The sequence below is a fragment of the Haemorhous mexicanus genome, chromosome 3 (assembly GCF_027477595.1).
Source record: "Haemorhous mexicanus isolate bHaeMex1 chromosome 3, bHaeMex1.pri, whole genome shotgun sequence".
NCBI lineage: Eukaryota > Metazoa > Chordata > Aves > Passeriformes > Fringillidae > Haemorhous > Haemorhous mexicanus.
Genome location: NC_082343.1, coordinates 38,976,166 through 38,994,035, shown reverse-complemented (window position 1 = coordinate 38,994,035; position 17,870 = coordinate 38,976,166). Strand labels below are relative to the sequence as shown.

At 47.8% G+C, this 17,870-nt stretch overlaps 1 long non-coding RNA gene across 1 annotated transcript in view; it reads right to left on the bottom strand.

Annotated features, from left to right (window-relative positions):
- LOC132325789 (uncharacterized) overlaps positions 1–17,181 on the bottom strand; it is a 28,195-nt gene extending 11,014 nt beyond the window's left edge. The window contains exon 1 of the long non-coding RNA XR_009486022.1: positions 17,013–17,181. This is a non-coding gene — a long non-coding RNA (uncharacterized LOC132325789). The remainder of the gene's footprint in view (positions 1–17,012) is intronic.
- Between the last annotated feature and the right edge of the window lie 689 nt (positions 17,182–17,870).

Here is a 17,870-nt window from a genome sequence, read left to right as displayed (position 1 = left end):
GAGAAGTGAGTTTCTGCAGCCAGCTACTGACATTGAATAGCCGTGCTCCTTTCAGGAATCCACTAGTGAGACCCTTGAACCATCGATTCCCACTTATCCCTGCCTAGCACTGCTAGTTTCACTGACTCTCCTCCTCTCCTCCTACCCCCACCTCTGTGTGATCACCTAACCTCTCCAAAATTAGCGGTGCTATGTTTAGCCTGCTCTGGCACTCCGGGCACTCCTGTGGATGCTGAGATGGTCTCACAGGGACTCTACGAATTTCCACTGCTATTGGAGAGAGGAGTGTTTTCAAAACTGCTGACACCGGATCCCAGCGAGTGAACTAAACCAGGAGGCTGGAGCCTGTGAAATGTTCTTAATATAACCGGGGCAAATGGCTCCCATCTTGCGTTACTGAAGCCCCACAGTCATGTGCCCCAGCAGCCTCATGTCCCTGTCAAGCAGGAGGGCAAAAGCGTGAGGTCATTTCCAACAACTCTGTTTCTGTGACATCATCACAGGAAAGCCAAGCATCTACTCATTTTAGGCGTGGGAACTCAGTGGAAGGGGCAGGTGCAGGACTTAAGCTCTCCTTTCTGCTTCCATGTGAGCCAAGCATAGTTTTGAAGGGTAGAGTGGGGTCATTTTCCTCCCCTTTCCTCCTTCTTGGAGGACACTGTAGCCGTATCACTGGCAGCTGTTTCGGAGTGCTGGGCTGAGGCAGCTTTGCTCCAGCCCTGCCGGAGTATGCAAGAGCCATCTACAGGTGACGGGAGATAAGGCGGCACAGCCCTACCTTCCCTTGCCAGCGGGAGGGCGAGATGCTCACCCCAGATGCTAACCCCAGCTTCCTGGCATTAAGACCATCTCCAGGGTCACTGCCATCCCTCTCACAGGGCACCCGTGCCCTCTGTGAGTGGCCACAACCTCTTCCAGCACACAGCTGCTAACTTCAAGACAGACTCAGGAGCCACCACCTGGGCTTGCTGGGAAGACTGGCGGCGGTCCCTGGCATGGTGAATCCTGCCCAGAGAGCCACAGGCAATGTGCCACTTACAAGCCACCACAGGTGTGACAGCCCCATGGAGACAACTCCGAAGCAGCCCCTCACATGCCTCTAGTGAGGCAGCAGGAGACCAGACCTGTGTGAGGCCAAGAGACTGGATTCACAGAGCAAGAAAGGGACCTTCAGCCCTTAATAACCAATCTTGAGATCTAGCTAGACTTCAGCCATGCTCCAGAGAGCTTTGCTGGTTGCTGCATGGTGCTTGCCTGTGGCAACCTGCATGAGCACCATGCCAACACATGAGAGGAGGCAGAGCCCAGCCAGCTGCTGGAGAAAACATGGTGATCATGCACAGGATACTAAGGAGGGTCAGTCTTGCATTGAAAAGAGAGGGCTCCAGTTGGAGAGCAGTGATTGCAAAACATTTAGAAAAAAATGGGAACTTCTATTCAGAGAGGTTGGTAAGAATTGCTGTAGGAAGCAGGAGAAGGTCTAGACTGGAAGACCCCTTTCATTCAATAGTCCTTGAGAGATTTCATGTAAATCTAGAAACTTTTTTTTTTTTTCAACCACTGTAACCATAACAGTTCCTTCTTTCGTCCCCTTGTATTTCTACATGGCCAATGGTCACAAGAGATGGGACGAAAGCTCAGGGCATGCTCTGCGCCTAAAATTCTACTGATCCCAAGAAAGGCATCTGGTGTTTCTCTACCACAGATATTTGCCTAGCTCATTTTTTTTTCTTTCTTTTTACTCTCTTGCCTCCAATATCTCATCAATTTTTTTGTTTCCATTCAAGGTCTTCCCCCACTACCCCCACCATCCCTCTGTCCTCTTCCATTTTTTTCCTACATATTACTCTCATTGAACCCAGCTCTGGCTTCTGAGTGCTGTAGCCCCCAAGGGCTCTGTCTGACTGACACATGACATATTTTAAAGAGTGTTGACTTAGCCCCAGTGAGGTGAAAGAGCAGTAGTCAGCATGTATGAGCTGAGAAGCATAATAGAAAATACAGCTTTTAATTAAAACTGGTATTTCGGGACCTCTGCTGGTGGCAGCCCTGCTGAAATATGACATTGCTGAAGCCCATTGCTGATGGGTTGTAGTGTAGAGCTGCCCCTCCCACCATCAGTGCCAGCTCTAGGACTGATGGGAAGTGCTCTGTGTAGTGACTAACTACCCGGCTTGGGCTCAGAGCACTCCCATGACAGGATGGCAACAGCTTTGTAGCCTGGAGTAATGACCTGCGTGGCAAAGTGCAGGTCACAACCATGGCACTGCTCTGCATATTGTTTCCAAGAATTTAAAATTACATGAAATTGAAATGTGGATTTTGCCCCTGTTGTCACATACATAAGTGGGACCGGCTCCCAGGAGACTGGGAGCAAACTCTTCCAGCATTAATCGTGTTTATTTGACACAGGACAGCACCTGCTCTTACACCTTGTTCTCCAATACCTCATTTAATTTATTCCTTTTGTTTTTGGCACCTTCTGCAAATGACTCTCCAAAGCACTCTCTGCAAGGACAGCCCCATGCCTCTCCCAGCAGGATGAAGCACCTCAGCTCTCCATTCACTCCTCAGCCCCTTGAAGGTATCACAGCAACTGCAAGGAGGGACACCTGGGGATTAGAGCCAGTGCTCCAGGCACAGACAAGCCTTGATTTGCTCCTTGTGATGCTACTGCCTCCTTGTGATACCTGGGGCTAGTCAGTTGGACCTTGATCTGCAAAGACAAGCATGACTTCCTTGGTCTTGGTGTCTGTAAACCTGACTAACAGCACCGCCTTATTTCAAAAGGTACCACAGTGGAAGCGGATGTGCCCTACGGACAACTCGCAGGACCAGGATGGCATCTCAGAGAGAGAAAGCAGCAGCAGGCTGACCTCGTTATGAATAATTCTCTTAAAATGGAAGCAGTGCTTCCCACGTGTCCCTGAATACCTTATCCCCCTGGCACAAGTAGAAAGGGCACTGGGAACTTCAGCTTGCCCAATTTGGTTCCCGTGTGTGCGGTGCCCTTGTACAACGAAACCGACGAGCTCTCAGAAAGCGGCAGCAGCTTGATGCAGCACTTCTCATTTCCCTCTGTGCCCTTTCAGCCAGTCCATGATCTGTGCCCAAGGCATGTCTCATAGCTGGGTATCTCAACTCAAAGTCACGATGTTACCTTCTCCTGAATTTTCAAGCAAAAAAATACCTGCTCCATGAGTGGGCTGTGAGATTGATGTTTTCCATCAAAGGTGAAGTGAATTAGTGCTGTGTCCTTCAGGGTGCATCTGCCAGAGGCTAGTCACTGAATAGCACTTCAGAGAAAATCAGAAGGAGAACAGAAACTGGGTTTTTAGCACAGAAGAAAATATGGGGCACACCTGGTACCCAGAGCCATAGCTCATTTCATATCGGTTGGTTGTTCGGGGGTTTTAAAATTTATAATATTAGGATGAATCATGAAGAACTCCATGAGTTCCATAATTTGGACCCAGCAGTACCTCTACCTATCAGCAGAGGAAAAAAATAACAAAGAGCTGCCAGCAATGCTCCTTCACCAGCACTGCCCTCAGTGAGGCCCTGGGGCTCCTTGGTGCCAGATCCCACTGTGAGAGCATGGTCCTCCAGGTGAGGAGTCAGCAGCAACTGAAGGCAGTCATTCTCTCTCCAGAGAGTGCCTCAGAGGCCTGGCAAGAAAAAGGAACAACAACCAACAAGAACCCAAGTTCATGCTGGCTGACTCAACATGGGAATGAGGTTTCAGGGCAGGAGCTGCAGGTCTGGTTTGGATTTTCCAGGGAATGCTTTCTACAGCTCTGGAAGTGGGGGCCTTAATGACTGCTGAAGTCATGTAAAAGAAGGAAGACCAGGGTTCTGCCAGTTAGCCCCAGGCTTCCTGAGTGGAGACCCTTGAAAACTTCCCCAGGCTGTGCAAGGGCTGCAGAGCACAAGGTACTGATCGTCTTCCCACTCTTGCCTTTGCTGAGGCCCATTTGAGGAGAACCATCCCCAGAGGAGGAAGAGGAACTGCTCCTGATGTTGTTCCTCAGCATCTGTCCTTCAGGACATGTGCTAGGGTACTTTGGCTGTCAGCCGAACTCAGCAAGAAAGTCATGAAAAACCAACCCCAAGGGACTCCTGTCCTTTTTATCCACAGGTTTAGGTCTTTCACACACCAGCAAGCATGGAGTTAATGCTGCAGTTCAGATGAAATCCAAACATTTGCAAGTGTGGGAATTCCCAAAGAAAGCAACAAAACTACCTTCACTCTGCCCTCCCAGCAGTGCTTTTGCACAGCCTGCAGCTGAGTCTGCCTCGGCCAGCTGCAACAAAGACTTTAATCTTATCAGTGACCATAAAAACTCAAATTCCTCTTAGCAGAATTGCTGATGGGGACGGTAGTGCTAAGCCTGGCTTCATTGCAGGCTTGTGCAGTCAACAGCAGAGAAAAATGCTGTATCACAAATTCCTGAATCACAAATTCCTATATCATCCCCCACTCCACAGGATCCAAAATGGCTTTTCCCTCCATCACTCTAGGGGTAGGATTTTCACATTACTGAAGTTAAACAGGTACAATGCTTCCTGCAGGCTCACCTAAAAGTGCTGCAGAAGTGCTCTGTCCTGACAGCAGGTGTGGTTGGCTGCAGGTAGGACAGGTCCTCTGCATGGCTCCACCAAAAAGGCAAGGCAGGACTGTGTGCCTGTGGGCAGAAGTTACTGGCAAAGACATGCTTCTCCCTGCAAGGTGCAGTATATTCAGCAAGGATGGTGTATGTCCATGGAACTGGGTTGGCATTTTGATGGCAAGAAAGCAAAGCTTCAAGTGCTCATCTCCCACCTGGGCTCTCTTCCATGTATGAGGGCAGGTGCTAGAGCTGGAGAGCAATAGGTTGGGTCAGGTCTCAGACATGGAGCTGAGACCTAGGTTACACCTCAGTGGCTAATTTTGGTGTTACTGACAAACAAAAAGATGCTGATAAAGTTGTGTCCCACAGTGTGTAACTTGGAGGTGTGAGCTCCATCCCACAGATACTTGGACCTTGGGCAGGAGGTGGTGAGGAAGACCTCCCACACTCATGGGCCTTTCCTGGGCTACATTCAGTGTCTCTCCCACTGCCATCATCCTTCCTGCTGTCTCAGTTTCATCCCATTTTCTCCCTATTTGTCCTCTCTTGAGGTATTTATCCATTACCTGCTATGACCCCACCAGCTATGCCCGGCCTCCCCACACTTTCAGAAGAATTAACCATTTCTGTGTTTCCCTTGCCTCTCCCTTATGGTGTATGTGTTCTCTCAGCCCATTCACCCATGTGCATTTTCCTCCCCATGCACACGAGTGGTCTTTACATGTATGCTTCTCACGTCGGGCTGTGAGACAATCTGAGCACTGCTCCAGCACAGTCTGGTCTCTAATGGAGATGCCTCACCCATGGAAGAAGGTTTCCCCTCTGCTTTGCAGCAGATGGCTCATTTTGCCCACTGGGAAGACCCCCCCCCCCCCCAGAATATCCAAGGACAAAGCACCCTTGTACCAAAGACCTGGAATGACCGTGCCATGCAGACACACTTGAACGCCCTCTGAGAACAGGTTTGTAAGTACTGTTCATGGCTTTCCAAGGTCTCACTCCTGATGCTGATAGGAAGTCACTCTGCTTACACAGGAGAGGCTGGTGGAAATACTTGGCATGCACTTCAGCTGTTGATAAGGCTGGACTATCTGCCAATACACACTGTGCCTCTCCCTCTGTCTGACTTGGAGTGGTCTACAGTTCTCATCTCCATCATATGTCAACAGCTGTGCCTTCTGGCTCCTTCCCCTTGCCTCACCCTTTGTACATCTTGGATTGTAGTTGCTCAGCACAGGGGCTGGCCAAGACCCCAACGTCCAGATCCTGTGATATCTGACTGCTTTGGGAATCAAACCATGGAGGATATCACAGAGGCACACAGTAGTGCTCACAACTGCATTCAGACACGTGGCTTCACTTGCAGAAGTGTGCATCTAACCCTGGTGCTGGGCAGAGGGAGATAACGGGCCTCCTTCCTCCCACTGTGGAAGGTTGGGAGGTGACAAAGAGCCATCCTAATTAGGGGCTGCAAAGATGACGCTTCCAAGGAGAACAAGTTTTATTTATGAGCCAGATTAGGAGGCATTAATTGCTTTCTCTCCTGGTTTCTGCTCAGAAAGGTACAGTAATCACAGGAACATTTTTGACATTGTTGACATAGCTTCCCAGCCCTCCTGCTGAGAAACAGGGACTCTTGCATACTTCAAAAGGGCTTAAAGGCTCGGGTTGTGCCACCACAGTAGTAGTGCCGATCTAGGACTGGGGTGGGGGGAATTTGCATTAGAAGGATTAAATACCAGGGCTATTGTGGAATTTTAAACTGATGTTTTCCGGCTGACCACAGGCCCAGAGCTTGTGTGTGGCATGTTTGAGCCTCAAAAGTGCTCTTGATCCTCTGATCTTTTATTTCATAACATTTCTCCCCACTCCCTCCCTTCAAATGTATTTTGCTTTTCTTTTGGCTGCTGAGCAGACACACACTAGCAAAAGGAACATGTTGGGTTGACAGTACTGAAAGGAGTCTGAAGCTCAGGAAAGCTTTCTTTGCATGTATTTGAAATGCTGAGAATCTGGATTACTCTTGTAGTCCTGGGTCCTGCAGTAACAACAATGTTAAGACAAGATCCATTCTGATCATTCTGATCCAAGTGCCCTGGGAAGCTTTGACACAGTCCTTGCACAAACACTAAGGAGTGTTCTTACATCTGAGTATCTTATGAGATGTGTGTCTGGCTTGTGGTTCATACAAAACTCTCCTGACTTTCATAGCAGGATGCAAAATGAGAGGTTTTTTGCAGCTTCATCAACATAATGGTGTCTCTGCTGAGACAACCCATTACCAAAACATCAGTCCTTTATATTTCTGGCACTTCTCAAGTACCTCACTCTGCAGGAAGAGATTGATCCTGTGAGGATGCTCAGCCTCTGACACCACTGTAGCCATCATATTTTTGTGCCAACCTGCCATCCAGCTGTCATTAAACACGGGCTCAGGCTGCACGCAGATGTCCTGCTGTGGTAGCAAACTGCTTCTTATTAGGTACTGCAGCTGTTTCTGGGTTAATTCTCAGAGCAGTCACCCCCCTGCACAGCATTGTGTAAGAAAAACATGGTCCTGGCAGGGAAAGATATCTGGAGCTGGGGCTTTGTGTTGGTTTTTTGTTTGTTTTATGCTCTGCACAGAGGTGAATATCCAGCCTTCCAATATTAGCCTTGCCCCTTGCAGCATCTCAAAGTTGAGCAAGTCTTGCCTTGGCTTCTCTTTGAGACAGACATTAGAAGCTGGAAAGGGCCAGTCTTGGCCCTTAGAATGCAACATTGTGGTTTGATGTCTGAGCAGGGCCAGAAAGGGAGGCACATGGCCCCGCCTGAAGACAGGGAGCAGTGGAGGAGTCCCCTTGCTGCTCCCCCACTCCACCACATCACAGCCAGCAGGCATCCCTCCACAGGATCATCATGACAGCCCCTGAAAACAGGGGCCCACAGCCCGCTCTCAGCTCTTGCTTAAATCTGGTTGTCTTCCCAGAGCACAGCCCTGTGGTTTACAGGGCACACACACCCTCTGCAAGCAGAACCAGTCTCTTTCCACTGCCATGTGGCCCTTTGTGGCTGAAGGCCCCTGGCAGTGTCAGCTAAAATTGCTGGGGACATAATGCGCAAATATATATCTGTTCCTGTCCTTTCAAGAATCACTCTTTCTGGTGTTTCTAGCAGTTATAATTCAGCAGGGACTTGGCAACTCATCAAAGCTAGCGTTTTCCCTTAGTCTGATGCAGGAAAGTAATAAAGGGGCAACCACTAAAGATCTTGGACCAGTTACACAGAGATGTAGAAAGAGGATTCAAATTTTTTCCTGCAGCCATGACTCAGCTTTACAGCTCATACTACAGGGTAGTTTCCCCAAAGTGATGGTTGTACCACAGCCAGCTATCCTTCTACCACATTTCCTCACACATCCCAGGATGAATCCTCCATGGGAAGCTGAGCATGCTGCCATGGAAGCAGATACAAGCTTCAAGAGCAGGTGTGCTCTCATCTGTATTTGACAGATGCCTGTAATTTAATTATTTATAATGCACAAGAGGTGTACTTGGTGCTAGACCAACAGCAAGCAAGACCAGCCCCTTTCTCCAGTGAGTTTTCCATGCAGATTATGCAGGTACCAAGAGGCAAGGCAGGATTAGGCATGAAGGAGGAAGCCAACCATGTCACAGAGGAGGATGGTGATGAAAGGAGAGACAAAAGATGTAAGACATTTAGTGGAATTGAAAGAGGATGGTTTGAAGAAGAAAAGGGAAATGGTTTTCTACTCATGAGAAACAAAACTTAAAGAGGCAGCAGAAATTTGTCAGAAATCCAAGAGAGTATTGAGAAGACATACCATCTTCAGGCTTAAAACAAGCACAGTTCCTGCTCTGGCCACCACATCTTACTTGTGCAGTAAGGCTGTTGGAACCCAGGAATGAATAGTCCTAGAAATGCAGCAGAAGGGGCTGCCATGAGTTGTTCTTTTGCAATATGCATAGATTTGCAATATTCTGGATGTGTAGCACGAAAGATAAGCAGGAGCTAGGGAAGTACAGGCAGGACAAGATCTCTGCTGGGCTGCCTGTAAAGGCCTCTATGGTACTGGATATTTGGGAATTATTTGTCTCACGGTAGTGTTGTTCAGATCCTGGTGTCATCCTTCTGTTTAGGAAGGGGTGGGCAGGAAAGCACCAATGATACTACGAGCAGGGCATAAAATCACCACTACTTCCTCACAGGAGACAGAGCCCACAATCCATCCTTCTTCACTCTTGCAGCTGCAAACTGACAGGAGAAAAGCTGCTGACAAAAAGGACTCCTTTAAATCAATAGACAACCCAATGGTTTTTTGATTCACAGTGCCCTGATTCAATATCCTGCTGGAACAATGATAAGTCTCCATTTGATGGTCTGCTTAGTAAGACGCCTTTATGGAATCCTGCACTGACCACATCAGACCACGCAATTCCTCTCCTTCTTGCCAGGATGCACTTACATGTTGCCTGCTTTAATAGTTGAGGTGGCCCTTTCTATTTCAATCACTTCTTTTCATTGGCTTCTGCAATCTTCTGAAACCATTTAAAGCTGAATTTTTCCCCTGAGACTGAAATTTCTCATGCTCATGCTCAGCCCTGGGTGATGAAAGTTTGACGATAATCTGCTGTTGCTGGTGTCTTGACTCAACAATGTGGTGATTTGGGGCTGGAACAACTGGAACTCACTGATAGACTGATTGGAGGAGGCATAGAACAAGTTGTGCCTCCTCACCAACTCCATACACTCTTAATTTTCAGGTCCCAAGATGTCTCTTCACCATTGCTTCAGCACCCAGGCAGAGTCCAGACTCCAGAACACCCTCCTTGCTTCAGTCCACATTGCCTGCTGACCCAGCATGTACGGTCCTGCTGTGGCTTACCCACACAGGTCACTTCATTAAAGAGACATTAGCAAAGTGGTTGATATTATTAAAGAGAAACGTAATCAAACAGAGCCCGCAGGCTTAACAAGCCAAGTCATTGCAGGGACACACTGCTTTTCATTAACTTCTTTTTCCTTTGGCACAAACCTTGCTGATGTGCGGCCCCTGATTTTGCAGAGTGCCCATCCTCTTCCCTGTGTGCCTCTCCTGACTTCTAACACACAGTACGCAGAGTTTTGCTTTGAAATCCCTTAGGACAAATGTGCCTATTCACAGGATTAAGTGCTGCCCACTATGGCTTCCAGGCTAGCTTGACTGCAGTGCAAGATCTGAGGCTCTTATTTCACCTGACTTCCTCTTAGTGTGGGGAAGTGAGTTGCCTCTGTGTGGGTTCTTATGGATCTCTTGTACTCCCTTGTTCTCCCTTTTTTAGGGTTCCTTCACCTTTTCTGCTCCCCTACACATACTAGTGCCATGAGACCCCTTCAACACCACCTTCCCCTCCCTGCAACTGAGCCCTTGGCAACCTGATCTCAGCTGGGTACTTCATCTCTGTACCCCACTGGTAGCTCAAGATCAGTCAAGGGTGACATCTGAGCCCACATTCTTTTTTACACAGCCCCTGTGTGCTCTGCAACTGTTGGAAAGAGCCCTGCTGGAGAGTTCCATGAAAGGCAACACCGGGCAGTGGCAGAGGACTTTTCGTTTTGTTTCACCCCATGAAGAGCCCATCTGAGCAGATAGCTCAACCCAACCGTCTGTGAGAGGAGGATGAAAGATATTAGAAGCCTTGAACCCCTTTAAAGTCACTAAGCAGTCTGATAGTGAAGGCCTCTGGCACTGGCCAAAAGCTAAGGGGGCATAGCAGGGAAAATTATCCAAAGCCAGGCTAAACTCAAAAGAAGACCAGAGCTCATCTGTGCTCCCCTTACTCTCTCCTGGCACTCTCCACCACCTGGAGCACCCTCTGCAGAGCCCACTGGGAAGCAAGGCAGTTTCATGAAGGGCAGACTATTAACTTTGAATCAAAAAGACATTCAGGCAGCCAGCAGGGCCCATCCTGCCCAGCTCTTGGAGCCCAGCCGGATCAGCTGGGGCAGGGAGGAATAAAACGTCTCCAGTGTCAGCGACTGAGGCTTGCCTTCCCTTTATAGCAGCCCTGAGTGAGTGAGAGACATTGCAGGGAGAGCTGAGCTTCAGGGGTAAGGGGGGGGGGGGGGGGGGGGGGCAAATGCTGACCTGTGAAGTCAGTAGTAATTTAACACCACACTGACTTTTTTGGTTGGCAACAGGAGAGATATTTAAATCATAACCTTCTCTCTCCTATACCCCTCCTCCCCACCAAAAATAAATAAATAAACCCAGCAGACCCTGTTTTGGCCTGCCAAGAACTTGGAGCATTTGCTGTGCACTGCCCGAGCCTCACGTTGGGCACCATCAGCTGAGTCTTTCCTTGAATCAGGGATGCTCACTCACATCCAGCCTTTGGAGGGGTGCTGAGGACCAGGTGTCAGCAGGGCTGGCCCCAGCAGCTGGCTGGGACCCAGACCTGTGTCCCTGGGTTGCTGTGCAACCAGAGGCACAAGGCTCAGCAGGGCAGTGCATACGTGCTGTTTCATCCATGCCGCAGCCAGCTCATAGCAGCCTCTCTGACCCCTGGCACCGCTCTCATGGGCCCCAGCTGGGCTCATCGCCTCTCGGGGGGAGCAGCAGGAGAGGCCAGGAGTCTGTGAAGAAAGTGGGGAATATGGGGAGGGAGGGGAAACAAAAGGTATTTTTGAGTGTCAAGTAGTGCCCTTAGAGAGCCACCAGGATCTGAGACACTTGAAACGGATGCCTGAAAACAGGTCCTACAAACTCCCTGCTCTCTGCAGGTTACAGAGCCACTGCCCATCAGCCCCTCAAGCCCACAATCTTCTTTTTAATAATTTGTTCAGACCCGGGAAGAAATGGAGCTCATTGCACAGCCATCTCCTGCTCAGTGGGAATTGCCCCAAAACCCATGTTTTGTCCTCCCACCCCACAGTGTAGGACAAAGACTCAGCTCCAGCATCTCCCTTACCCCCTTTCCCTTGAAGGAGTGTCTTTTCCTTGCACATGGCACTGCAAAACAGCTCTTTCCCTAAGGGAGCTCTCTGTCATTCTTTACAGCTCTGGTTTCGGTTTGCACCCTCTGTCCATGGGTCCTTATCCACAAGGCAATGAATTCAGTGGAAAAACATCCATCAGCTGCAAGGCCCATTGAATATGCCTGATACCAATTAGGATCTAATTTGTCTAGTCTTATTATTCACATATGAGTCCTGTGACTGAGACTCCCAGCACTAAATGAGAAATTTTCTCCCTCTCTGCCACCTGGGTTTCAGTGGTTTTGATCAAACTAAATAGCCTGGCTTGAACTTCTGTGGCTGCAGCCCCCACCTACCACCACTCGGCTGGATGTAGCAGAGAAAAGCGCTGACTTTGGGAAGGGGGAAGCAAGAAGGGGAGCTAGCTTGGAAGAACACATGCAAGTAATGAATGTGCAGTGGAATGTCCAGTTATCCCCAGAGTCTTTCAAACAGGATGACCTTCAGGTGAGCAGCAGGGAAAGGAGCTTTTGTTAACATGTGTGGCAAGGCCTGTGTGCTTTCACAGGGTTGCCAGGGACTGAGGTGCTCGCCAACAGCCTGCTTTCCACTGGACTGTGCGTGCCAGTTGTCTGAAAAACTGAGAAGTCAAAAAAGGGGGCTGCAAACAAAGAGCTATGTGATGCCCAACATCACTATGGGATCAGCTCCTCCAGTCCCCTTTGCACATTGACACATCTCAGGGCAGAACTGCGAGTCCAAACACCTATCAATTAAGGCTATAGTCCAAAAAATGTCTGAAGAGTGCCCGGCTGCCAAATGCAGGTGCTGACTGTGAATATTAGTGCTAAAGCTGCTGATTTAAAATTTCTGAGAGTTGGATTCTGTCCTGTTCCCTCCCTTATAGTGCCGCAGCAGGGGAGCTGCTTAGCGCAGCCCTGCCTTTCAAATGTTGGTGCCTGAAAGTAAGTTCTAAAATCTGTGTGGAGCAGCCCTTTTCAGAAGCTCAGTGCATCTAGATGGACAATGTCAGATGTCCTCACAGCTATTGAAAACGCATCCCAGCCGCCTAACTCTGGTATTTGGAGCCAAATTTGAGGTGAGTAGGATGGAAAAGTTTGGTTTCACTTGTTAACAAGTCCTTCAGTTTATACCCAGTGGAGAAAAGGGGCTAGCAAAATTGAGGATGGCTACAGTAGAAGACAATACAGACAGAAAATTGGTCTGTTAGCAGATTTCCACCCATTTCTTTTGTAAGCCCATGAATAAATATATCTCTGATGCCACTGTTTGTTTTTATTCTTCATGAAAATGGTCCTCCTATTATTTTTACCTCTTCCCTTGGCACTCATTGTAATCCCTCTAGTACATTCTTTTCATGAAGAAATCTAGTCTGAACAGAAGAAAGGTCATGCTCTTGGCCACACCTCTGTTAAAGCCTAGGCAACAGTGGGCTATGGCATGAGGTTATAGGTTGTGCCACTGACTGAATGGAAACAGGAATGGCTATGGGAATGTACTTCCTTTGTCCTTCAGATATGTCTTACTTTCAAGAATGGTGCACAATACGTTCGAAGGAGTGGTTATTTTTCTCAGTGACTATTTAAAATTGAGCAACTTTTTCTTCCTGTATCAGTTTTGTACAACTCTTAGTTTATATGTGCCTCCTTTCAGGACAAAGGGGATATTCAGGAATGCTGAGGTTAATAGAGCTTTTCCTTATTACAAGAACAGACCCAAGGCGCTGCTGAGTGGACAAACCAGGATGATGGAAGCAGTGGGTCTGAGAGGAGGTAGATTACGACTGTGTGGGGCTGTACTCAGAGGAGTTCCACCCTCAGCTCTTCCCATCAGAGGGAGCCTCTCACTCCCTGTGTCTTTGGGAGCTAGCTTTATCAACTAAAATCAGGATCCTTGCCCGCAGATTCCAAAATAGTCCCATCCTTGTCCCACTCCTTCCCTCTCTTTAACTAATACGTCCTCAGGGCTAGGGGTATGGCAGAGATCCCAAGGGAGTGGTGGTGGCAGGGAAATCCTAGATATCTGGAGACAACCTGCTCCAGGCTGGAGGGGAGGAATTTAAATGCCAGCCTTCCCATGAGAACTCAGGAGACATGAGAAGGACCAGACTACTTCTTTAAAGTTCCTTTGGCATTCAAGAAAATGTTGCCCGAAGACCCCAGTGGGCTCGCTCTTACAAGATGCATCTTTATGTTCTCCAGGCACAACTGCTCAACAGAAACACATTTGGCCTAAGCAGGAATAAATGAGGTTTTGTGTCCCAGGCCTTTAACCCTCTCAGTCCTGGCTGAGAGGACATGTAGAGAGGTATCCATGAGAGGACATTGTCCTCAGTGTACCAGCAGTCACTGGCACTTGAACTATGTCTTTACAGATTTCCACTGGTAGGGAGGAGGCGTTCTCATGGCAGAGAACCCTTGCGGGGGGCCACAGTGGCATTGTGAGCTTGGTATTTTGAGAGTTAGTCTCATGTGAACTCAGTCCCAGAGGAGAAAATGACACAAAATCAATTGCACAGATCAATACCTGTTCTGATGTGTTTCCTGGTGAGAGGCCAGATGCCCAATTGAAGGTAAACATGGTCCGAACAAAGTCTGGGCACAGCAAAATGTTCCAGATGGGAACCAGAAGTTCAGAGCTCATCAGAGCCATCTCCACACACACATTACAGGCAGCAACCAAACACTAATAAATGATTAATAGGGCTGCTGTGCATTAGCCTCAGCTTTTGGTCCCCTCCCACTACTTCTGGATAATTTCACTGAAAAGGCAGGCAGATGATAGGGAATTGTGCATTTGGAAAAATTAATTAGATACTTAGCTCTCTGTGAACTTCATGCAACCCTGAGAATCCTGTTTCCTCCTTCCTGAATGCCTCAGACTTCAGACCAGTCCTTTCAGATGGAGGTTGCTCATAGGCAGTCCCCTTTAGGGTCCATCCAAAGTCTTAAGCATCCAACTCATTCCTGAAGTCCTACAGAGTAATGCAGCAACCCTCTTCTGCCTACTGTGAGTTAACCTTATCTTCCGAATCCTCAGTTCTTCATATGATGGTAAAGAGAGACAAGACCAATGGATGGAAGTATCTGCTTGTGATGAAGAGCTGAGAGAAGAAAATCGCTTGGGTTTACTTCCTTCAGACTGCCTTCCCACATTTCCACTTCCTCTTCCCTTCCTCTATCCTTCAGCTGTGGGTAGTATGGACATCCATCTGACACTTCTGCCTCTTGGCCCATTTTCCATGCCTGTAACACTACAGCACTGTAATATCAGAAATACTCTTTCTTTCTTGGGTGCTGCCCACTCTTTTGCACTCCAAAGTACAGTCACATTGTCAGACTCGTAACAGGCCCAAGGGAAGGAAGCCTTCCTTTATTTTTTCAGGATCCAGCCTGTGTTTTCAATATGGTCTGAAACTGGTGGGGGGGACTCTATTCTCCACCTATGATCAGATATAGCCCAAGCTGGTGGAAGAATCTGGAGCTGAAATTGGTCTTGTTCTTTCTATTCCAAATGGGGTCTTCATAGCCTTTCCCCTGAACATGGTTATCTTGAGTAAGAGAAGACCACTGGTCAAGTCTCCCGGAGCAAGAGAGGACGGCCCCAGAGGGGAGACTGTGCCCTGACATCTCTGCAGAGCACAGCAGCTCTGCACCAGACAGTTTCATTCTTGTTGTCTGACCTTCAGTTCCCCCTCTCAAATTTTATTCATTATACAACACCAGGATTAGACAGTGCCTGCTGGTTGGCACGCTCCAATGGGCATTAATACCTGCTGGCACAGAAGCAGGCACATGCCAATACTCCTGTGTGCTAATGAAAAGGCACCATTTCCCACTTACATTTCAGCACACATGAGGTTTCCTGAGAGCCAGCATTGATCTTTGTGTTCAGGGGAACATGTGCTGCCATCAGTCCTGCCTTGCAGCTCCAGGAGTCCTGCAGCTTAGGGCAATGACGGAGAGCGGGGTGAGGGCAAACTGAATCCCTCCAGAATTTTTGTGGGGCCAGAGCTTGTCAGCACCATGTCACACGAAAGAACTCCCAGTTCTAAGGCCCAACAGCAAGACAACACCCCAAGAACACTGCACATGACCTTATTGTCATCTTATCAGATTAGCAGGAACTCACTGTCTCGTAGTGCTAAGGGGCACATGAGCTAAGCAAGGTATTTTTCTAAGTAGGTAGTATTTATAATGGTCTCCAAATGTTGTGTTGGAATAGTAACTATTTAAAGCATGTTAGACTTCCAGAAGAAAAATGTCCCTTGTTGCTTCTGATAAACTGATTTCAAGGCCACGGAGCTGAGAAGGAATTTGCCCTCAAGCTTGCTTAGTCCAGAACCAACCACTGGAGAGTATCTTGAAGTATATCTCTGGAGGAACTGATAACAATCACATTTCAACTCAGAATGGACAATGGAGCTATGGAGCCATTAGGCTGATTCAGATGTCTGCTATGACCAGAATGGACAGCATCTGTCCACCTGATCCATAATTGTTTATGTTTTTGATCTAGAGGTGATGTATGGGAATATAAAACCTTTGAAAAAGTGAGGTACTAAGTGCAGAAATGGGCATGACAGGTACTAGCATGGAGGGGGTCATATCCAGCAGGTAACAGATCTGATGCTGTATGGCAAATCAATTTAAAACAATGCTCCAAGACTACCAAACAGCAGCCTGGCACTGCTACAGTTCATGTGTCAGACAGCAGGTCATCTGAAGCCTCTGTGAACAGGACCATATACACACACATATGCTTGGTGACAACCACCCACCCCCAGCAAGCTGAGGCTATGAAGATTTGCTACTCAGCTCTTGGGGTGTGGGAACTTTGATTCAGTTCCATGCATGCAATTCTGCAATTGAGGCTCTGCAAACAATAGTTTGGTGACTCCAAGAGCAGTGAGCATGAAAGGGGTGTGACTGGAGCGGCTCTGTTCCCAGAAGTCAGGCCAATACTCTAATGGGAGCTCAACCAGCATCTCTGCTGAGTGTCCAGGAAAGCAGTTTTGGCAGCCTCTCTGGAGATAGTTCCAGTTCGGGAGAAACTGCTGCTAGATTTGGGACAGACAGTGTGCAGGTCACGCCTGTGTGCAGCCAACAGCACAAGCAGACATCTTTGCCAGAGACGCTTCTACAGCACACTTGATCTTGACTTTTTATTCATTATATTTCATTGTTCTTGCATGTCAGCCCCTTCCACTCCCCTCTGCCTCACCAGCCTTTCATTGCCAAACCATGCCCATCTCCTCTCTGCCCAAAACTTTCTTTGTTCCTCTGCTCCTTCCCCCACAAAAGTATTTCTCTTTCTCCTGTTTCAGAATCAAATGTCCCCCAGAAAGCACCCTGATCTGAGTTTTCCTATTAGAAGCACAGTAAATACAGGAATTTTTTTGCTTAAACAAAAAGCCCTACTAACCTGCATGAGAAATACATCTCTCCTGTAAATTCTTTGGGCTAGGCTCTGTTTCATCCTATCTCTCAGAGAAATCCTCCAGCACAAAGCCTTCTGTGCAGCTCAGTTGCAGTTAACAAACAGGAACGATGAACTGAGCTTGCAAGGGATGAAACGGTAAAACTGACCTTACTGGAATAAGTTCATTCCCGTTTGCAATTATCTGGTGACAGATTTCACCTCAGGCTGAATAAATATAGTAATTCAGTTTCCAGAGCTCCAGTTACTATTTCATAAATGGTGCTCAACTGTGACTTGGCCTGGCTTCAAACAGGGATGAGTAGCTTAGCTCCAATTGATTTGCTCTTTAAGTAAAAATTAGAGGAAGTACAATGCCAGGATTGCAGTCCCCATGTGCAGCATGATATCCTTGAGAGAGAGAATACGGCTTTAGACCTTGAGCTGATATTTGGGTTCTGAAACTCACTCAGCAGGTGAACTTCAGAAAATCACCTTTCTTCGGGTTTCAGTTTCCTGAAGGAAAAGGGGAGCATCATAATGCAATACCAGAGGAACCACTAGAGTGTATTTCCCTTTCTTGAAATCAGTATAGAGCCTTGTATAATTACATTTACAGTCAACTTCATGCAGTATTTCTTTCAATGGAGCACTTCCTTCCTAAAAGCATTGTCCTCAAATACTTATGAGCACTGCTTTGAAGAAGGACACCATAGGCATCTTGCAGTCCTCTGACAGAACAAAGCTTTCCTTGCACAGTATTGTCTGGTCCATAAGTAAAAAAATATATCAGCAGACACCTAGATTTGATAGATATTATGTTTGAAATAAGTCAGAAATGAGCCTTCATAATTCTGTTCCTAA